The 23,739-nt window shown below is 39.4% G+C and overlaps 1 protein-coding gene across 4 annotated transcripts in view; it reads left to right on the top strand.

The window, feature by feature from the left end:
* Positions 1-6,329: 6,329 nt before the first annotated feature.
* The window catches only part of LOC135465565 (ephrin type-A receptor 4-like), an 82,563-nt gene continuing 65,153 nt past the window's right edge, over positions 6,330-23,739 (top strand). For all 4 annotated transcript variants that reach the window (XM_064742813.1, XM_064742815.1, XM_064742812.1 and 1 more), the window contains exon 1: positions 6,330-6,421. The gene's annotated coding sequence lies outside the window, so the exon portion shown is untranslated. The remainder of the gene's footprint in view (positions 6,422-23,739) is intronic.

The following is a 23,739-nucleotide window of genomic DNA, read 5'->3' as shown; positions in this document are numbered from 1 at the left end:
CTGTGGGTTGTAAATGAATGGTGTAAAAAGCTGTCTAAAAACTTTCCTGGACATAAATGCATGCATATATATGTCCACAGGAGATAGTGGGTAGTGTTTCCTTTTTTTAAGTTTAAGCACGATTGTCCGTTCAGTGGACAGGGACATGATATGCGGGAAACAACGGAGGCACATTCACTATAGGATATGGAAATAGAAATATAAAATTTATCACAGAAGAAAGACTATTCGATGCAAATGAAAGAATGTACCAATAAAACATAAAGGGTTAACTCCTTTGCACATGCTTAAGGCGTGAACGTCACTTCACTAAATGCACCTGTGTTATGGTTTGTAAAAGATTATGTTAAATGCAAACACAATATATATAATACATAATACAATAACAAATTTAAATGCTTAAAAAAAATTACAAATAACAAAGTAAAGCCACATGTTGCAAGCTTTGCTTGATGTTGGTTCACTTCATTTACTTATTCCTCTGACAGATCTATTTCTGGACTTTGAATAATCATTCAGACCTACATCATCCCCGCTTCCATATCTCTACGTGACCGTCAGCTGAAGTGCTCGCCTTCCAATTGGCTGGCCTCCGCCGCTGCTCCATTAATTCGATTGTTTAGGCTCTAACCGAGGTGAAAAAAGGCGAGAAAAAGAACAAATGTTAAGAAGCACTGAATACAGGTCAAAAACAGAGAATGTGGGTCAAAATTAGGTCAAGTTTGGCACTTTCGTTTTTTGTGTGATCGTTATCCGAACGTGCGGTTTTTGCCACACCCGATACTTTTGATGTTTGTCTCCAAAATGGTGTCTTCGTTAGCGCTGTTTGTCGCGGCTTTTTCCAACAGACGCTGGGAAATAAGCTGAGAGAGCCGAAAGTCACAGACTACTCTCGCTTAACACATTGCTTTCGGCCGATGTGGGGAAAAGAAATAAATCCGAATGGCTCCTAAGCTCTTAAAGTATATAGTATAGTGAAAAGGCTGTATATGTCGGACTTAGACAGGAAATAGCCTCGAAATGCATGCATGGGTATAGAATCATTACTGTATCAATATTAGGTGACACAGAAAGACACTTGTTATAATGTTATAATTATTTGAGTATGGCCATAAAGATAACAAAAAGCGAAACACGAAAATATGCTCACCTATAATTATTTATTTTATAGAAAATAAATTAAGCGTTAGATAAATTTAGATTTTTCAGTTTTGTGGATTAAATATAATTAATTACTGCGGTCGCTTGCACTTTTCATATACCTGGGCTACCTTAAAAAAAAAGGCAAGTTGCATCACGCAACAAAAAATGTATGTCTATTTGCAAAATAAAAAAAAAAAGAAAGAAAGGAAAGGGGAAACAAAATTAGTAAACATTTTTCATTTCTTTAAGATAATAGACTAATGCAGTAAACAGTATAAATGTGCACCGAAGCTCCAGTTTTGAATGGGGATGCCGGAAAGGGGTGGGCGGCGTTAGATCGGCTTCCATGTATGACAACTGTGAATGTTGAAGTAATAGAGTAGCACATGTTACGTAGAAGTCTCTAGTTAGAGAGTATAGAGGTGGGAACCACGCCCTATCATAAGTAAAAATGGTTCTGCGTGACGGGGTGCCAAGGATTTACGGATAATCCCGGATTAAAATGGAGTTGTGGTCTGTTATTCGAACCTGACCGATTAAATACGATGTCGCAGGTGAATGTGCAAATATAGGTTTATATATTACGTGGATATAATCCCCGAGTCGCCGGCGGTGGCCCTGCAGGACCCCCAACTTCTGTGTCAGTGTACTATTACCGTGGGAGGGAGTGCGGCTAATCAGAAGGCCCCCTAGTGAGCCGGCTATTTCCCTAACAATCAAGCCGAGTTGTAACAGATACCCGCTCCCCTGGGGCTTTTAGTGAAGGGTTTTTTTCTCCACAATACAACATGTGTAGGTCTTTACACTGGATAGAGACCATACTTGTTCTGGTTCCACTGTTACGGCTTTTGAACTGAAATTTCATCATTTCATCGTAACTTGATGTTACAAGATGTACATGCCCTTATAAATCTATATTCATGTATAGTAATGACAACGTTAATGTATTGTAAGTTGTATAGTAAATACGATAGAGCTAAATAGAGTGACGTACTTCGAATGATATAAAAAATATGATATATTCTAATATGGTTTCCTGAGTCGCGCGTGTATTTGACTCCATTCTTATCAAAAGTTCTTATAATACGGTGTAGTCCTTGTGGGGATAGCGACGCGGGGAGTTGGGGGTAGATCCCGTCTACATACCCTTCTCATGACATTCCCAGGGACATTAATCCAACGAAATTACAGAAATATCATAGTCGATTTGCAATTCACTTAATTTCTGCAAACCCAGTGACAGAGTTAATTTATTTTGCCATCTGTTGAACAGGTCCACTCTTTGCCAGGGAGGCTATGCTGCGGAGTCCCACGTATCGGTATAACATGTGTCGGTCTGAATTATAAAACTTAAAGCCTAAGAAAGTTGAGAAACAGATCCCTTATAAGTGCTAAAACAAGAACATTTGGGGTGGGATGGAAAATTTATAAAAAAAAAAAAAAATCACTCAACATCCACTGCTTACGAGTACACTAAGCTCTGTGCTGTCGTTTACCTGCTGTTTGTAGCAGAACGGCCAGATGACGTTCTATGAATAATGAAAAAAAACCCATAAAATATATGTATTATGTTTGTGTTTCTGCACAGTCAATAAGAAAGCCCATTAACACTCATGTTGAAAATTTTAATCAATTCTTTTTCATAGCCTTTGCTTTTTTCCCCCAAATGTATATATCATTTGTACAATTAGTATTCCAAACGCAATTAAGACATTGTCACGGCATGCCAGTAACTTTTCTTAAGCAATGTTTTATTCAAACAAATGAACTTTATAACTGAGGCGAGGGTAAGTCAGGGTAGACCATAAGACAGCTAAATATATATAACACTGAGAAAAAAAAATGATAACAATCTGTTTATGAAAAGAAGTCGGCCGTTCGGTTTGATAAAAATTCCTGGATGGATTAAAAAAACTAAGTAAAGGCGATGTCGATGATGTGAGCCCAGAGGTCTATCTATATACAGCCTTTCATAACCTGACATGCGTTTCCCTTGATCAAGCCTGGCACACACCTTAACCACAATCCCATATAGCAAATACATTATCTCACTTCCTACCTCAACGAACTTTTTTGGCTTGTTAATTAATATAAATTAGTTTAAAATATACCTATATGAAGAATGCCGGGTTAACCCCACAAAATATACGATGCATGCAAGCCTCAAGCTAAATGTATTAAACGGTTAAAACTTCTGGGGGATCATGTTTTTTGATGTACATACATAAAACTATAATACAATAGCTGTGTGAATGATTCATACATGCATCCTCGAGGGAGACATTCATAGTTTTCCCCACCCAGACACGTCCTTATGTCTCTAAAACAAAGATATTTGTGGTGTGAAATGCCTATCTGCAGTGCTTGACTTGCTATCAGTGGATAAAAATGAGAGCAGCAAATCTGTCTGTAGTCATCACGTGCTATACTATCCAACATGATAGAAATAATAATTCTAATATGCACATAGATAAGCCATAATATTCACGATACTTTATCCAGTCGTCTTTGCTGAAAATAAAATCATGCAAATATATGCTTTATGAGTTATAAATGAAACAATTAGGCCTTCCGTAAAAATGTCAGGACCGTATACATGTCTGACATTATACGGAAAAGCCTATAATTGTTTTTGTTTATTTATCCAAAATTGCAAGGACCGATTACCTTACAGTATTATTCCAGTTTAAAGCGACTTGTTTATATGTAATGGACAAATACATACGATTCAGTTTGCTTTGTCGAGTTTTCGAAATTCCTGAGCTGGCAGTTACAAAACAAACATCTATACTCGCGGCAATGCATTGAGCAGAATTTGAGAAAAAAACTCCGACATGCTTCAAGCATATAGTCTCTAAATATGTTCCCTCTGAGACAACCGGAGTAGAATGGTTGAAGTGGAGAGTTTTCTCGACCACGTGATCCCTCTGCGTCAACACAGACGAAGGCAAGCGGGTGAAACCAACAAGCTTGGCCAAGGTCGCCACAGCGATCCGTCTTCAACTTGTAATATAAGGGATTAAAACGGATTTTAATTTCCCGCTGAAGCACACACGGTTGGCATTGAAACTCCGTTTTTCCTTCGTTTTCTTTAAATCATTTATCCCTTGTCAGATAATCTGTTCTCATCTTTTTATATAGTCGTTGCAACAAGGATGCATAGTTATACACAGCCTGTCCACATCACATAGACAAAGCAGATATACTGGCCTCAGGTATGGTTATATACGTTTTTTCAGCATTTCATCTGGTAAATTCCTTTATGATAGGGTGGCGTACATATAGTAAATTAGGCCTACATCCGAAATATTCACACTTATGAACACTTGAAGAGCTTGACATTGTATACATCATTCAAATTTTGCATGTTTGTTAAATCATATCGCAGGGCATGTGTAATTAGAAAACCTTTCATATTATTCAGCCTTTAATAACAAAGTCGAATGCATAAACGACTGTTTAATATTGATATCTTTTAAACATGTTGGCAAAAATTTTAACTTGCGAAATACTCCTGTGAGCCTACTGCTCGTGCATGCCAATAAACCACGCCCCCTGCACGCCGCCAGCCGAATCAGACCTGTCTAATTCTGCATGTTTAGTGATCATCACGCCTATGGCCCTGTCAGTCAGGTGTCTTTTATCAAAATATCTGCTATTCACACGAAATCAACACCTGACAGTCATTTGCATACCTATACCATAACACGTAAAATCCCCCAGTTATACGAATATCATGTTGGGGGAAATGTTCTAGAATGTTATTTCTTAGGAGGATGTTTTCGACTGAGAGAAGAGGCAAATTGCACTTTTCATGACAAGCAAAAAAAAAATATTTCATTAAATGAATGTACATTTTAATTTCCTTTAATAGGGCACATAATTCGTTAATCGGCGTGCTTTGTGAGTAGTTCCGTATGACATCTTACCTGTTAGTTTCACGCAAATTACATTCTGCCAAAAGATGCGGGGAGATAGTGTGTCGACAGAATCCCGAACACTGTCTCGACGTATTTATAAATCCTGTTCATACACATGCTAAAACAATTTCACGGATACGCCAGATCTGTGTAGATCACCTTTAATTATTGTAATGTGTGTGACAAAAAACATGCACGGCTGATAGAAATAATACTGTCTCTTTCCAGCTTCCATTAATTGTAATTAATATTGGAGTGTTTTTTCATATGATGTCATATGCTTTGTTTGTAGATTCCCTTATGGCAGGCTGTCAGACATCGGCTTTTAAACCTCAAAGTTTGCCTCCAATACATTAGTATATAAAGGGAAATTACCACTGAACACTTGTTCAGGTTCTTTTTGCATCAATTCTAAACTTATACACAATTAAAACCAATTCATGACAAATACTAAAAAACAATGCAGGCCTGCAGCACGTGTTGTCAGTTTATTAGAACCTCAACCTACAATTCTAAACATGTATCTTTCAGATAACTTTGAGAGAGAATTAAAGCATCAGCAAATTCCAAATTTTAAACTTGTCATTGTAGTTTTCTGAAATTCATAAAATAAAAAATACGCATAAATAAATAAAAAAACGAAAGTCAAAAAAAAACAACAAAAAACAACAACCCCACACACATAAAGGAACAAACAACTACACATACACATACATTGCGTATTGTTATACATTTACTGTGGGTATATTCGTTCTAAAAGTAGATGTTTCTACACGTACAGATTTACATGAAAATCTGAATGTTATTCTTCATGAACGAAGTCTTACATGTGGCAGACTAAGTTCACTTAGGGTAGGCCTTTATCAGTGTATGACTCAAGCCATGACTCCGGCATTTCTACAACTACAGTCGTTCAGGCGCGCAGTCCAACAACTTGGTTTCGATCAACAAGCTCGTATGTCTTTTGCCTTTGTCAGAAACAGTCCAGTCTTTTGTGTGTTGATCCGTCCCAAGCTCGCTTTGGCCCTTCCTTCGCATCGCATTTTTCCCGTGGGCCATTATTTGATGTATGGTGGTGACGAAAACACAGCAGTTCGCGAGCCGAGGAACTTTCAATGTCAGTGCCCATAGCAAGAGACAAAAGCAGCAGGGGTAGCCCAGCACTCATTGGATGCAGCGGAGCGCAAAATTGACTCATGCATATTCATAAGCCATGAGCACAGTGAGCATGTGCAAGCTGTGAGTCGAGTAGCAGTAACAGAAACATGGCGGCGCGGAGGGTGTACGAATTTTCGCTCCGCTGTTATTGGGATACCTGCTTTTACAAACATATATACACATTGCTCAAAGCAGAGAAGGTAAGTGTATTCCAGTCCTATTGCTTCACCAGTATCATGAGTAATATTCACTCGATCGAGTGTGTTAAAACTTTTAACTGAGCTAGCTGTCGTTGGTTAGGCCGACAGCGAACGGACTGCTATCGATGTAGAGTTGCCCCGCTTGACAAGCTCCTCTGCCCGGGCGCTGTACACGGCCCACAGCCGTAGTGTCCCGCCAGAAGATAGATGGAGCGCTATGTTTATTGGGGTCTGAATTGTAGATTGTAGGACTTACACACTTGATAAGTTTTACTGTGGGTATAAAAATTAATTAGTAAATAGTTATAGAAGGTGGTACGGTGAGAATTAGTTCAGGCGTAATTAAATAAAGAATGCTTATGACCAAATTTGCATATAGAATGTGTAGGCCCCGCTCCTACACTATGTATCCAAACTATATGGGCAAGTTTAGCAATGTGTGTGATGAATAGCAAAGTGGACTCTTAACGGTCGTACTATTCAAATTCTTGCTGATTCGAAAATGGACAGAAATCTCCTTGTTGATTTAATAAGTGACTTAATTTTAGTTAAGACCTCTATTGAAGATAAGTAGATTATGAAAAGTGAGGGTTGATTATTTTTACATGAAGTGTAATATAGACTTATCTATATAGATATATTTATTTTTGAAGATAAGTAGATTATGAAAAATGAGGGTTGATTATTTTTACATGAAGTGTAATATAGACTTATCTATATAGATATATGTCTTTAGGCCTACAGTTTTAGACGAAGAGGTTAAACTTAAGCGGGGTGTTGATTGCCCGTCTGGGTGTAGGGTCTTACAAACTTGAGCTGGCTAGACTGTGTTGTGAAGCTAAGTAGACTACTTATTACATACAAGCAGCTAAAGCCGATTTGAGATGCACCGTTAGGGAGATTGTGGGGCTTTTGCTCCGACCTTGATAAAATCACGATTTCCCTTGTGGTAATGAACCCCTAGCCGGGAATAACCGCTAACCGGTGTGCTGAGCTGTCTACAGTTTGACAGAGTATCGGATAGTGTTTAAAGTTTGTGGTTTTAATTTCCCAAGGCTAGCTGGGACGCAAACTTCTCTCACCATATTGACACACACAACTTTGAATATGGTTCGTGTTGCATTAGTTCTTGAAAACATTTTTTTTTTTTGATCTTGAAAAAAAAAAAGATTTCCATTATAATATATATGGACATGCACGATGGATTATGTATTTTACAATAAGTCATTGTATATAGTTTACAGTAAGTCATTATATATTATTATAAACAGCTTGTAACAAATGAAGGTTAACATTTGTTTTACTTTATTTTTTGGGGTCGCAAACGCCAAGCTGTTATTAATACCTATATAAGTGTAATTAAAGTATATGTAATTTCTCGTTACAATCAGTTGTTTTCACTATAGGTTTAGAGCTAAGGTATATATACGTACCTACGACAACAACCTCCAGGTTGTGTCTGGCTTTACTAAACAGTAATATAGTAAGATCTGGATTTGATGTCAACACGTTTTGACGTTTGCTGCTGTCTTTACGCAAGAAGTTGATTTAGCTCCCGTACTTGTAACCAAACCCGCTATGAAACTTCAAAGGAGGTGTGGATTATGTGGTGCCTTTCTTGCCCAAGTTTCATTTAGTGTTGAACGTCTTTCATGTGAGTCTTCAAGAGATCGCGGTGACAACTACACAGCTAGGGGGCGCGTGAAAGTACCAGAATGTTGCTTCTTTTATGACGTTTCACCACGGATTTCACTCTTTCACTGCTGTCAGTGTCAGGTCTGAGAAGTTTCTTGTTGTATCCCAATGGATTTACGTGGCTGGGAGCGATGGGTGAGGCATCAAAGCTAGTAAAATTTGAGGAGAAAGTACTCCAGCCCAACACCGCCTTGCGCCTGCTCTGTTGACATGACGTTTATGTGCCGGCATACGTGTAGTCGAGGCCAAATGCCACTAGAAAATGTGTGGAATTAAATTTTGGTGCTATTTATATTGGTGGATGGACAAATTTACCAAGACATTTTCGTACCAAAATGTGACAGCTTCTCCGTGTGGACAAATCACTTACACAGCGTCGCTGTACACCTCGCCTATAATTTGTGATATTTTTATTTCGTGGATTGAGTTTTTCTATCAACGCTTTGGAATTAAAAACAAAAGGCCGACAAGTGGATAGAAATAAAAAAAATGTATGTGTGTTTTCAAGTGCATGTACATCTATTAATAATGCAATGTACCGTTGTTCTCGCAGTGTGGAAGCCAAATAAATATACCGAGAACAGTGACTGGAAAACCACTACATATACACTCTGAATATTTGCTGAGGATATAATCGCTTTTCCGAGATTATCGCCACAAGCAAAACGTGAAGGAGGATCTGTGTACAAAAAAGTTCGCTAGTACATATTCTTGGATGGACACAGTTTGTTATTCAAGAGAAACATTTGCTGTGGACTGCGATGCGCTGTGCCGCTAAGCCTCGGGCCGTGCACGGCCGTGGACAGTCCGCATTAGCCCTGATTTCCGCGCACTGGCTTTAATTGTCCTATTGAAAAGTGGGGAAAGTGGATTATAGGCGCTCCGCAATGCGCTCACTTCACGGGCCTGAGTTGGCCAGGAAATAGTCAAGGAGGGAAAACACGGACAACTGTTTTTTAAGGATCCCATTACCGTGGAGAAGTGGTTGGGCGCTGACTATGCTCGGCTTGTACATGTTACGTGCCTTAGAGCGAGAAATCGCACCGAACTCCTGCATGCAGCTCCTGGTCGCATCATTGGTGTCATTTAACTGTGCTCAGAAGCTAAACTTTAAACAATATATTCTTACTTGGCAAACATTTACCACATTATTTTGGTCTGATACAAATAATGAACATAACAAGAAGACATCTACTACTTTGGACGTTAGGCCTGTGTTATCTCGTTGTGGGAGTCCGGATGTATGAGTACCACAGCTCTATTGCAGCCCGCTGGAAAAACTGAAGGATAATACATTCCCCTGTATATGCAGATGTATTCGTGTTTGTGTACACACAGAGCTCATTTTGTGGACATTTCTTGGACGAGTGAATGAATCTATCATCATCTTTTTTATTCCACACGAGGAAAGTTTGTTTACATTTCGAGAACAAATTACTCTCCAAATTTCCCGGGTTATTTAGGAAAAATGTCCTTTGTGTATAGGTAGCGTGATTATCTGGCGAATTCTAGTTACGTTAGACTGTTTGATTGTAAGTCGTCCAGTACGATCTGCATATGACTGCATGGGATATACACAGGTGTTTTAATTCTGTCACAGAGGGTTTCTCACGCTTTGTGTATTTCGGGGAGATATTTACATTCGCGAGATAAAATTCATGAATGCATTAAGCCTATACTAATTTATGCCGCACTGTTGAGATTCATAACTTACAGTTTGGGACGCTCACAGCTTATTTTGATATCCGTGTCACACATGTTTATAATGGATATAGAAAGTAACATTACATGTGTATAGAACAGCAAGAGCAGGAAAATTGAGTGGACTCTGCTGCACAATCTGCCAGAATCGTTCTTACTTGCATGCATTACTTGGACGATGGAATGTATTTAACTCAAACTTTTGTTGTTTTTCTTGTTTGCATAACTTTTTCCTCCCGTTTCCTTTCTTGGAGATCAAAGCTTTTCCGGATTTAGGAAATTTGAAAGGGAAAAGCGCCCACTGTAAATCCTCATCCCCTAAGCAGTATAGACTATTACGCAATCAAACGCCACAAAGAGAATTACATTGTCGTAAAGATTAGCTGTTCCTTTGTTTTTGAAAACAGCTCCCTAAGCCGAGGTTTGTACTGCATGAATGTGTGGGTACGAGAGAATTATCCCACGTGACGAATTTCTTACGGTGACCACTTAACACTCGTATACAAGACAGGGTGCCGTGTTGTCCCATGTATAATAGGACAAAAATGAACACAAACGAGAAGGTATAAAGGTGTTTTTGCAAAGTTAATTGAAATTTTGGATGGCGTTAAAATCGCACTCTCGTACTTTTCCGCTTATTTGTGTCGAAAAAAAAAAAATGGTTTTATGAAGGATGCCGCTAAAGGCCAGGAGAAAATTGACACACATTCCAGGGAATAAATGCCGTTGGGAGTTTTGTGTGTAATACATATTCTGGTAGCAGTGTGTAACGGGGCGTTCCAGTCAGGTTACCTTACATCCTGTGTTTTTTTGTGAACTTTTCTTCTGCACGAATAAACAACTGTTCATAATTTTAAATGAAGGAAAGCACATCTTTCTAAAAGTATGCGAGATATGCATGGCCTAAATGTAAAAAGCATTGGATATTAATATGCTTTGGTCAACATTCTTCTTATTCGATACGTTAACAAACACTCAGTATGGTAATGATTTTTTTCTGGGGGGGGGGGGGGTGAATATATACGTAACATTGACGAAGGTTTAGTTCGTTGTTTTTATTCCAGAAATTTAAATGCTTTCAAAAAATTGTTGGCGAGATTTCGTATGGTCTATATATATATATATATACACACACACATAAAGTTTTGTATTTATTCTAGAGCTTACGTGTCGCTCTTTCTGTCTGTCTTGTAAACGCTCTTTTTTCCCTGCGTTTTTTCCCATGCCCGTTAAGTACATGCATGTACGTTTGTGTATGTACATATACATGCAGGCCTATTCGTTGCCGCAGCACCGCGTCGTCGTCCTTGCGAATATCTTAACATGCCACTATAATGTAGTTCCCCCTCGGGCAGCCATTTCTCAGGTAGGTTGAACCTCTCCGTCACACTTGACTGGGTCTACATACTTATGGACAATAAGCGCCTAGTCATAAGCAGCCGTAAAGTAATTTCCCTATCTGTAATGTCATCAGCGATGCTAGCGAGACCAGACGTGGTGTGGCTGCTAAATTCGCGAAGGTGACACGCATGTTTAGATCAACAATATATATTAAACACAAAACAGAAAAAATGTTCGTTGGAAAAAAAATCCAGGCAACCACGTCACATGGTTGAGGCCAGTTAATTTGGCCAGGACAGTCTATCAGTGCAGATTGCCTCTGGCGGGAGAACTCGCATTATAAACATAAATGTCTCGATCAAGTTCACTCGGTAAGCCTGTAGCCATTTTACGTGGTGGGAGGTGCGCTGAAATTTTACCGATCGACGAAGTTTGGCCCCACTTTTCGTCAACCCAGATGACATCTGTCCGCAGTGTGTTTTCTCGGCATCCTTTTGTGATATATGTATATATATGATATTATAATAAAATGTTTGGTTGAGACTGCTGGCGCTTGGGCCATGGGCGGTGCTATGTACTTGTGTTGACGCTGCTGTGCTTTGTTTTCTCTCAACTTTGTCTTCAGATTTGGGGCGATCAGCAAGTCTTACAGGTGATTACATCAGCTCCCCCACGCCTCTTTACAGATCCCCGGCGACAAACAAGCCCAACAAAGGCAATATGTATATTTATTTTGGAAAGGGACAATTCCCAAAGAAAACGGACATACCTTTTAAAAATAAGCGTTTTGTCGGTCTCCTATTTGTCCTGAGCAGGTCTTTTTGATACTGAAAATGACTAGCCCGAATTGGTGCATATATTTGATGTTCGGCCTTCATTAGATATTTAATTTGATGTTTGCATACTGAATTTGGCACGTGGCATAGATGTGTTCACATCAGATTGCCGTATTTGTGCGGTCTTGTTTACTTATCTAGCCGCTTTAGCGACTTCGGACAACGAAAGTTTTGCTGTTCTTCGCATTTCCCAATGTATATGTGATAAATCTACCCGTCGTTTATAGTGTCTGGAATATCTCGAAAACTTCCCGGGAACAGATGAGTATTGTCAGTTCACCTGTGTTCAACTGATCAGGTAGATTTGGGACTGATTTGATTCAATCTCCCCGGTGTTTGCGTTCGTTAGTAGCGTATTTTTTGTTCTTAGAAAGAGTTTTACAAATTAGGCTTGCAGTTTGCCTCTCTCGCTAGGGAAAAAATCGAGCCTCTGTATACGTCAGATTATTTCTCAGTGGAGAAAAGAGGCCTCAAAAGGAATTTGAACGGTCGGAATGTGTCCAAGCGGTCCAAGTTTTTGCAATTCGTGCACTGGATGTACAAGGGGTTATAGACTTTGTTATACATAGTCCTCAGAACGACCTAATCCCGCCGATCTTGCATGGAACGATTGAAAATTTCTCTCGTACCGAGTGTACCTTGGAGTCACTGCTGTTCTGCTGGCTACATGGGCTCTTTCACCAGAATAATTAAGGTGCAGGTAGATAGCTTTTTATCTGCACCGAACTGACCGTGTATAACTTACACGTATACAAGTACGGACACACGTGGGCCTAGGCATAAAGTCCAGAAAAGAGGAGACTTCAGCGACCAATAACCCAGGGAGTAACACCAGTACACCACGTGTGCACGACTTCGAAGTAGAAACAAAAACAATATGGTTAAAAAGAACCAAAAGGCCAATGTTTCAGCGGCCTTCTTCGCCTGATTTTGAAGTGTCGCCTGCTGAAGAAGGCCCCAGACGTCAGCTGGGGACATTGCTCTTCATTTTAACTGACGTGTGCATTGAGTCCTTCCTGGCCAAAACACCCTGTCCTCTCTTCCGGGATGTCGAGGATATTTTAGGTTGTCACAGCTCTTGGGGTAATTTGTATAAACAATATGGCTATATTATTTCAGTTGTCATCGGAATATAAATGCGTGTATTAGCTTTGCTGTTCGGCCGATGGTAAAACGCGGAGACGTCGCGCACGTAACACGAGATCATCGTCATATACTGCGGAATGTGAATCTCCTACACGATGATGTTTAGTCACAAAAAAACACCTTCGTCCAGTTATTTTCTGTCACATCAAAGATCTTGTTATCTTTGTATCACGGACATAACTAAGACATGCTCAGTTAGTGTACAGTTCTACGTTTTCCGATTTGTCACACAAGACCTTCATTTTTCTCTCCATTGTGATTTTTTTTTTAATTTTTTTTTAATCGTCTCGTGACAGTAATGAAATCGAAATTCAGTTTCCAGTTGTAATTCAGAGTTTTAAATTATGCGCAGGGCTAAAATTAGTCAATAGACTATTTAGGGTATCTTTCTCATTGGTATAATGGCAGTTTCAAGCCGACAGACGTCCCGAACTTTTTTAAACTCACGTACGAAAGCTTAACTTCGTTAGGCCGCCATGTTTTGCCGTGCATTTTGCCGGCTCGCTTTGGCTATTGACTTTTCGCACTTTTCCTCTGCGGACGGCTGAGAAAGCCCCGAAATGCTCACCAAACTACATGCGGTTTGTGGGCAAAGTCGTGTTTACTGATCGATGCAGAAACACTCCCTTTGTTTTGTCTTCTGTGCTCTTCCAGCGCTTCTTTGCCCGATGCGCGTTCGCCATGTGACAAAACTTACTGGAGACATCTGCGCTTGGTTGACAGTCGTGAGGGATTTGACGGACAGGAAATGAGTAATGGACATGTCCACTCACACTCTTTGTATTTTACCGAACATGATTAATGCCTTTTGTTTTCGGCATGTTTTTTTCCCTCTGTCCATTGACTTAGGATATGTCTAACTGCAATACTCAGATCGAAAATGAGTCCACACCTTAGTGGGGTTTTGTTGTGAAAGAATTTTGATAAAGAACAGAACGTTAGAAATAAGGATGTTTATCATAACACTTTTTGCTTCTATAAAGCTTTAAGACATGTTTATTAGGTAATGTTATTCATATAATTTTAAAGGTTATAATTTAATTGAAACAATTAATTTGTGTTTTTTAGGAAATTGTGCTCAAAACGTTAGGTTGCCATGTTGAATTGAACCGTGATCTAACTAAAAACCGACAGCTCTGCCTGTGCGTTCGGACAAGCAGAGTGTAAAACATTAACCCTGATTTTCCTGATGCAGATTGAATTTGCAGGTATCTATCAACCATATTTTGCCATGCCACAGGACTGCTGTGATTGACTTACCGAAATCAATACTATGTGCTCCCCAAAGTTTATTTTTAGTTTACTATTGAAAACCAGTCTGAATAGTGACAAGGCGTTCAGACAAAAAGTGGTTGCTGATGGGAGAAAACATTTATATTGATCTTGTCATTTTGTCAATTGCCACAGGTAACATTTTCTTTATTTAATTTTTTGGTTACAACTGTGGCATGCAGCACCTACATTAGGCCATTATTATGGGTTTTTTTTTAGCAGTTTTTAATAAGTGCTGAAAATCAGTTGGGAAAATAGAATGCTATTAGTGTTTGTGGGGTTCAGTGTTTTGTGGTATAGATATGTGTAAGTTACACTGCACAAATATGTATATGTGTATTATTTTAAGGTGGTTTAAATTTAGGAATGGAAGAAAAACTGCTGGAATCAGTTAAGACACTGTTCCATTAAATACTTATAAATAAATCTTAAAATGAAAGAAGTGCTGAGAAGTGTCAGAGAAGATGTTAAGAGAAAAGTTATTACAGAACTCGTTTTCTAATTTATTTTACATGAATGTATAATGTTTGTCAAGCCTGTGTGTGTAATCACAGATCGGCTGTTTAATCAACAGTGCAAGGATTAAGGAAGGGAGTGGCGGTAGATTATCTCAGAGGATTAGGTAAATCTCCTGGCTATCCTTGTATTGGGGTGAGCCTCCATACTTGTTTTCTGCTCCACGCTCATATGAGAAAACCTCAGGGTGTGGTGAGTGCTAAACATCCCCCCACATCCCATTATATTTGTTCAGACATGAGATTTTCAGTTCTGCAAAACATTTATGGATGTTCTTTCCAAATGTTGAAAATTTGAAAAACGCCCGTTCGTAGAGCAAGTATCATTTGGAGTTGATTTGATATGAGGTATCAAACAGATAAAAAGATCAAACTTCCTGGATTAGTGGATGCATGAAAAATAGTCCCTCAGCCATAAGGGACAGGCATGGAATTTAAAAAATATTCTTTGTAGCCTTTTCATGTTGGAGGCTGAGGTGTTTAGTGGTGCCACGAACGGCGGCTGATGTCTCCAAAACTGGGCAGGAAGTTTTGGCCTCCATGCATATTTGGCTGCTCTTATCAACATCTCCAGAACACGTCATCAGGCTTTGGAGATGTTTGAAGTGTTGGCTATGTACAGTTTTCAGCGAAGTGAAAGACAGTCACTTTTGCAGCGCAAGAAGAATATGGCGAGCAATTTACTGTAAATTTTCAGCCTTTTCACATCACAGTAATATGTTTATTCAAGCATATTCTGGGGGTATTATTTTGTGTAGACTCTTATAATTGTGCTTTTTATGAAGCCTTGAAATTGACTTAAGCCAACCAATGTAGTTTTGTTTCCAAAATCAACTGACATGAACAGTGGTGCATGAAGCACACTGAAAGCAGCTTTTTCATTTGCAAACATATTGAGGAATAAGGGTATTAAATGTGATAATTGTATTAAATGTGATATTGTATAAGTCATAATGCACTCATAGAGACAAGATAAAGGTTGATCGAGTCCATTTGCTTTAATTCATAGATTTGTATTCTGAATAGAACTAAAGAAGTTGTACATGATTCTAAATGAGGCAAAATGAAGTATACCGTGTATATAAAACATGGCGCTCTGAATGGCGCATCTGAAACATCTTGTCTAGCAGTGGTATTTAATATGCAAACTTTGTATTTGGATAAACTGATTTTAATTTGTCATGTGTACTTGCTCAATCTTTATTGGTCTTTCCTTTCAAGTTGCCCTACTTCCTGGGAAGTGTTGTAAACATGGTAACACAGGCGTCTTTCAGTTATGTCCGCCAGTCTTTTTCCGTTGCTGTCTGAAGATTGTGTGTGGCAAATGAAAACTTTGTTTTCCCGCTGTCAGTTGACAGCTCTAACAAAGGAAGCATTTGCCTCTCAAACCTTCGTTGAGAGGATTTTCTCAATAGAATTTGCTGAGGGCAAGATTTGATGCTCCTTTGGAACAGTATGATGTGCAACTCAAACGAAACTGTGTTGAATAACACACAGGAAAACCTAGTTGTCTGCTGTTCATGGTGACTAACACGTGATCAGGCTTGTTTGCAGCCAATTCTTTACAAAATCAGCGGCTGTTTGTCATGCTATCCCCCAGACACAGGTGAGCAGATTTCAAACTCATCAGAGGATTATGGTGATTATTGGAAAAAAAAATTATTTCAGAAGGAAATATCAGATCTGTGTTTGATCTGCATGTACATATTTAGTCGGTTTTTTTACTTTATTTATTTATTTTTTGAAGACTTCTGATCTGATATACAATTGACATCGTGCATTAAGCTGGATAAAGTTTAAGTCAGAGAGAAGTCAGTGTTGCAGAAAGCTGAATACGTATACAATCGCAAACTCACAGATTAACACCTTCACAGGGGAGGCCCGTTGGGTGATGTCAATAAAAGCCCTGAACTCGGACAGCGTCTAATGTCACCCGTATCATGACCCTATTCTGTATAGCAAGTTAAGCGGAAAATTTTAACTTTTCCCCTCGACATGGTTATTGAATATTTTGGGCTTGATGATAATCCAGGGCCGGCTTTGAAGCTTTGTATTGTAAATTTATTCTCCTATGGTAATAGAGACATCAGTTGGGTGCCTTTGTGGTGCACACCAGAGGTTGAGGCGGGTCATCAATGGGAAAGAGGCAGTCAGTGTGAGGAAACATTAGATAGCTTGTTCATAAACACTATATGGTATCTGTGGCTGCGACCATCTACGTTTATAATAGGTCGTGGAGCGTTGTATCAAAGGTCTGTTTGAATGCAAGCCTCTTGCTCCCGGCATGCTTTGGGTTCTTCCTAATATTGACTATGTTCCTACAGGGAGTAAGTCAATTCAAAACGGAGAGCTTGACGCTTTTAGGACATGCGAGGAGAAAGCAGTAAAATGTGGGGCAAGGAAATCCCTGACATTTGATGTCTGTACGTCTTTCATATCTAGACAATAAACATGACACGCTTATCTACTGTTGCTACTTGTGGCATCTGTGGTGAATAACTGAATAGAAATGTGTATAGTATTGGGCCCCGCTGGCTTTTGTCTGGGCAGTTTCTAGAGTTAAGCTATAGTGAAAATCTGGCCATAATGGTATTAGAATGACTGACAGTCCAGCAATTTAGACTGGTACTCTTGTGAATCTGTTGTCAAAGTGAGCGGACTGGAGACTGTCCACACATGTACCCAGTCCAGCATGGGGCTAGCTGCTCAGGCTGTTACTGCACTCCACCACCACCCCTGGCTCTACCACTTCCTTCCCCCCACTTCTGCCATCTGGCTTAACCTGGATGCTGTTCCCCAGTGAGTGAGGAATTAAACATCACTGTCGCCCGGTCTTCATTTCAAATGAAGCTCAATTGTTGTTAAATAATGGCATAATTGTACGATTAGCTCGAATCGATCCCCCGAAAAATCCCATTTGCCGGCATCGTCCCTCATTACACATTGGAAACAATGGATGTGTTTGTTTCCATGGCCGTTGTCTTTTTCAAGAGAGCTGAACCGACATTAACGGATCTGAAATGAGGCTAAATTCTATTCCCTAATTTTTTAGCCAGCAAGGGTATTCATGGGCAGTTTGCCCAATTGATGCCCTGCAGTTCATCATATTGAGTTCTATTGACAACAACAACATGGTCTAATTTTAGTCGCCTTTGTTCCCAAACCTGGTAATTTTCCTGAAATGTGCCGTATTTCTCTGTCAGATTAATTGATTTGGTCATCAAAATTAGCTCTGTCAAGAATGCAAATCTTCAGATATCATTTAAATTATCTGACAACTTCAGCATTTTCAAGCATTTTTATTAGATAGGGCTTTTGTTATCAAATTTGAGGAATCAGAATAACATTTGCATTTGAAGTGAAGGGATTTAGGCCCAGCTTGCGCTTTTGTTTTCTATGCCACAAGCAACTTGCATTAAACCTTGTAATTTTCTGTTTGAATTGTTCTGCAAGTGATCTTGTTGGATCAAACACATGGAAATGGAATTACGTTCAGAGCTGAATTTCCCTGGAGGAGGTGACATGTCTAATTTGCTTTTGCGAAAGCTTTGACTTTCAAGTCTTTTACGTGCGATTTGTAATTGATGGATGGCATCACCTTGACCTGTTAAGTCCAGCATTATCATTAGCTCTCAACAATATTTTAGTTGTAAAATTTACACCTGGATAGTATCATTGCAACAACAACACAGATTACTACGCATTGTGAACCGGTGTCCAGTGTACTGGTGCGTAAATATCTAACAACTGAAACATTGCTAACAGAGGGTAAGCAGTGCTCCTGGGCTTTTTCTTTGACCACAGTGTTTCCTCAAACTTCCTAGTCTAGATGTTGAGGTTGGCTAGCCTTTGTCTGCTCACTGGCAGCAGACAAGGATAGATAACTAGCCCAATTCTTTAGAAATGACCCCCTGGAGGCCAAGTGGGTTTGATCACCCCATTGTTAATCCCATGGGCCTTTTGGGCTCCACAGCAAGCTAAGGAATGATATGGGAAGGTAAAGGGAATGACCCAGAATTTCCAGAAGTGTCAGCTCACAAGGTGGGATCACCCTATCATTAGGGGAGTTGACCTGCAAGCTCCAAGCAGATGTTAGTTGTCAACCAGTGTGATAAATTTCTCTCTGATGTCTTGGGCCTCAATTGACCAGTGGTCAAGGAAAAGCTCCATCAAAGCCTTATGATGTCCCTGTTAGCTGTGCCCTGTGTGGTCCCGCCTTTGGGTAGAAATGAGGATGGGAATGAATATCCGAAGTCTTTTCTGAGTTTTTGGTTGATGTGAAGCCAAAAAGAATTTTTTCACTGTATATTTGTTTCATTGTTTCTAAATATACTATTATGCTTAACCCTAACACTTTGAGACATACTAAAGCGAGGGTCTGAGCTCTGTGCTTGCCTGGCCATGGTGTTTACCTACATTACCATAATGTTTACTTACTAGTATTTTAAAAATAATATTGCCTAATATGATTTCATATTTAAAGTTAAAAATTAAACTGTACAACTCTTGAAACTAAGTGCATGCAAAGAGAGAGAACAGGCATATATTTTTGTTTATAACTTTAAAAGTAATCAGTAAAGATACACCTCTCTCTTTCACTGAGTTGATACCAGTGAAAGTTGTTGTAATTTTAAAACAACGTTTTGAGGATGAACTTGTTTTGTCTTCAGAGGAATGGTAATGCTCATTGTCAAGAAAAGGTAAGGGTTATAAAATATTGTATTCAGTTTGTAGCCCTGCAGAAATATATAGCAGAATTGCAGAGACGGTATTGATTTTGTGGTGTGTCTTGGTATTTCCATGAAAGCTGATCATTATCTCACCCAGGTTTTCATAGACAGTATTGACTTATTTGCTCATTGTGAGCTGTGGCACTGAACACAAGGCACACAGATATATCTCTAATATTGGGTAATGTTATGGTGTACTTTGTCATTAATTGAATTCTGCAGGCTAATTTTAACACAGATCTTTTGTTGTTGGTCACTGCGGTGTCAAGCTGAGCGGCCACATTTGGTATTGGGGTATGTCTCTCTGTTCTGTGATCCTCACTGATTTCTGCCTGTGTTAAATTCTTTGCATGGCACTGAAACATTACTTGGAAATCTGTCTGATGCTGGCTTCCTAATGGCAGGGTACTCCCTACTGGGTACATTACAACCCAATTGAAGCACTGTATTTAACTTGTTCTACACCAGTGACCATGAGGAAAACTAGAGTGGTAATTTTGGTTTAGAATTTCATGATGTTCCCAGCCCACCACTTAGAGTGCCTCTCCCTTCTTAAATCCTTGAAGGTAGCGGATAGCTTCATATGTACTGTTAATGCTTATATTTTTTCACACAGATTTGTTTATTCTCATTGAAGAATGCAAAATTTTATTTCTCTAGTCGGGTCAGGATTTAGGTAGAAAATCTTTCTTGGACATAGGAAATGGTATAGAATTGCTATGCGATGATTCTGGCATGCAGCTTGGCTGAAGTGAACAAAGATTGGTGGTAGGATCTGCAGTACATTTCACGGCTGGCTGAACAAGTTGATAGAGAAGTCAACTGGGTGTGTTTCTAGGGGACAAAGCCCAGTCAACACAATGGCTACCTTAGTCAGCATATCCCACTGTAATGATCAAGCTACCTTGCCCTCATTCTACCAGAACATTCAAGTGTTTGATTGCTTTATCAAACCTCATTAGAGCAAACGTTGCAGCCCTCTGGACAGGTGTGAAAATAAAAATGGACAGTGGCGCGCAGCGAAAAGGCGTTCGAAGGAAAGTACCCTCGGGGCTGGTTTCACACCTTTTGTGTTTCTGTGACTGAAGAGCTGTTAAAGTAGAAATCCGACCACCTGTGGCTTACTTTAGTGGCTCACATCCCAACAAAGGTCTATTTCAGGACCATTTTGTTTGCCTGACTAGCTGGCTTAACAATATTGTGTGCATCAATAAAACACACTTTCTTATTTTTGAAAAACTTTCTGTGATTTTGACATTTATTTAAAAGAGACAAGAATTTTTTGAGGCACATTGCATAAAAATTAACTGTGGTGCATCTCTTTTTGAAAAATAACTAAAAGTTTAACTGCAGCTGCTTGTTTGAACTTGATGTCATATTGGATTAATAAGTACATCCGTTGGAATAGAGTTCAGGTTTGATGTCAGAGGTGGGGGGAAGAGCTTGTTATGATCATGGCGCCTGGAAAGTGCCAGTTAAACGCTTTGTGCCTGTGATGGTAATGACAGATCTTGCAGGTGCGTTACCTCCTGAAGGGTTAAGGTTCGCTTGATGCTACTCTGATCCTGTTTAAGTGTTGGGTGCACCCCGCAGAGTTCCCGAGATAAGGACATTGTTTAATATTTCCACAACATGATACAGCTTGTCAGCTGGCACTGTAGAATTCTCTGTTCCCTATAGCTATGGCCATGAGAGGGTAATCCAAGCAGGCTAAGTCATTCAGCTGGTGGAGACTGCTTGGGGTGAATGGGAAAGACGTGTTACCTTCTGTATCAAAAACATCTCCTCATTTGCAACACATTTTCCTAATTATGACCCCCTTTAATTAAGGCATTAATGGCCACTCAGACTTCTGCAAACAAATGGCAAAGTTCTTAAAGTTTATCGGCCAGGAAGGTGCTGCTTTATGGAAACTCCTTTAACCCAGCAATTTATCTCAGTGTCCCTTTGATCCAGTTCTAATGAAAAAAAATGGTGGAAATTATTGTTTCACTGTCTTAGTTATTTATTTTGTTATAGGTATTTCTCATTGGAATTGACTTCTGCAGGAAGATGTTTATGAAAGCTTTTAGGCTAATATTGCTCCAAAATTTTAGAGGTAGTTTAACCAGAGTTGGTAGTGCATTATTTTTGCTGCAAGAACTTTTGATACAGCCTGACGCTATTTGATACAAGCCAGATTTCACAGCCATGGTTGCATAAACCTGGGCCGTGTAGGCCCCAGACACTATAGGCATATGGTATGTTGTTGTTGTCAGCGATAAACTGTTCCTGTAGCCTGTAGCTTTGACCGGTATGGGTAGCTGAGTACCAGTTTGGGAGGCAGTAAAGGGGTTCTGGTGGAAGATTTGTGGGCGATTTTGTTACAAAACGTTGAACACTAGAACAAGTATTGCCTTGACTGTGAACGATTAGGTTTCTGCCGGAGAGAAATTGTTAGGGAGGGTTGGTGAGAGGAGCAAAAAAAAATGTAGCTGCCAACCGTGTGGCTTTGCGGCAGCTCAGAATTCTTATTATTACTCCAGCTTATATGAGGGTAACTGTAAGAAACTGTAGTTTCGTAAATTACCAGCAAGGGGAAAGATATATTTGTGGCATTTGGCTCAATTTCAGACTTAATAGCATGGAACAGTTGGCCCTGCCTGTAGCAAAGGCTTTCCATGTCTCATAGTCAACATTCTTCAACAGAATTACAGTACATGAGAAAATTTCTTTGCTGTCAGAGTAAAAGCGAAGGGGATGTCTGTTCAATTATGGAGACAGCCAGGCATTCTCAGCAACTTATGGCAGGTTAAAGGTCAGCACTGTGAGCACGTTAAGAAAATATTATGTGGTACATTTATGTTTACCGTACTTAAAATACTGTGGAATGTCCCCTTGGCATCCATGTTATATATGTAACTTAAAAGTGGCGTCTTCTTGACAAAGCTCAAGAGAAAACTCAACAAAGGGATGAAAACTGTAGACTGTGTCACAATCAATCATTCTTTTTGAGTTCAAAAGTAAGGGTTTTTTTGTGAAAATTGAGATAATTTTGGAAAATCAATATAATCCAAAAGGTTCAGGTTTGCTCCATACTACTTGTATAAGGATAATTCCCACAGCAGTTAAGTAGCTACAAACTTGTGATTTTTTAAAAAAAGATTTACAACACTGTCTAATGTCAGGCCAAACTGGAATTCAGTCATTCCCCACTGAAGTATATAACTGTAGGAAGTCTGAGAGAAAGCTGACGGGACTGGCAATAAAAGTCAAAGATGGGCCAGAAACTTTAATAATGTATGTGTGTGCCAGTTGTTAAAACATGCCCTCCCAGACAGAGGATGATATTCAGGGGGCACCCACCTATTAGGGGTGAGCCCTGCGCCCCAGGCCCCTGAAAGGTTTTGACTCCTGACTGCCCCTACCTCATTACATCAACAGCTGGGGAGATCATTGGAGAAATCGGATAGCATTTAAACATCTCTGCCTCTTGAAGCATGGGGCTCAGCTGGTGCTTTTTCTACCCTTGACTTCAAACACTGGTAATATGACTTCAAAACAGTTCCTAAAGAAATGTCCAGGTGATGTGTAAACAGAAGAAGGTCTGTATCTGTCCTTGTTCACTGTATGTCTCCTATCAAACAGTTGACAGTTCTAAATGAAATACGGAATGGTGCTAAAAAACAGCTGATTATTAATAGCTTGCAAATCTACATGTACTTAGATTTGTACATAAGTTTATTGGTAATTTCTGTGTATTGTAAAAGTGCTGTGCATAACTGTGTTATAATATACAAATATTATAACAAAGTATAACATGAAAAGTAAGTTGTGCTTGAAACTTGTCATTATGTCTTGGGCATTTACAGCAAGTATATCAGGTGTGTGAATTGTACAGTACTTAAATAAACACTCGAGTCAATCAAACAGTTCTGTAATCTGGATTGGTTGATACGTCAATATGTGGTCTCCCTATAAGTGGCAGAGTGAGGAGATCTACTGGGCCTTACTGTGATAGGGTGTGTGGATGATCTGCTCTGCTAGAGTGTCTCCAAAGTAGAATGTTTGGAAGGAGTAGTGGTTGGTCATGATAAAGTATC

The sequence above is a fragment of the Liolophura sinensis genome, chromosome 5 (genome assembly GCF_032854445.1).
Source record: "Liolophura sinensis isolate JHLJ2023 chromosome 5, CUHK_Ljap_v2, whole genome shotgun sequence".
Lineage (NCBI taxonomy): Eukaryota > Metazoa > Mollusca > Polyplacophora > Chitonida > Chitonidae > Liolophura > Liolophura sinensis.
Note: the sequence above shows the minus strand (reverse complement) of the source record. Positions and strands in the feature narration are given on the sequence as shown.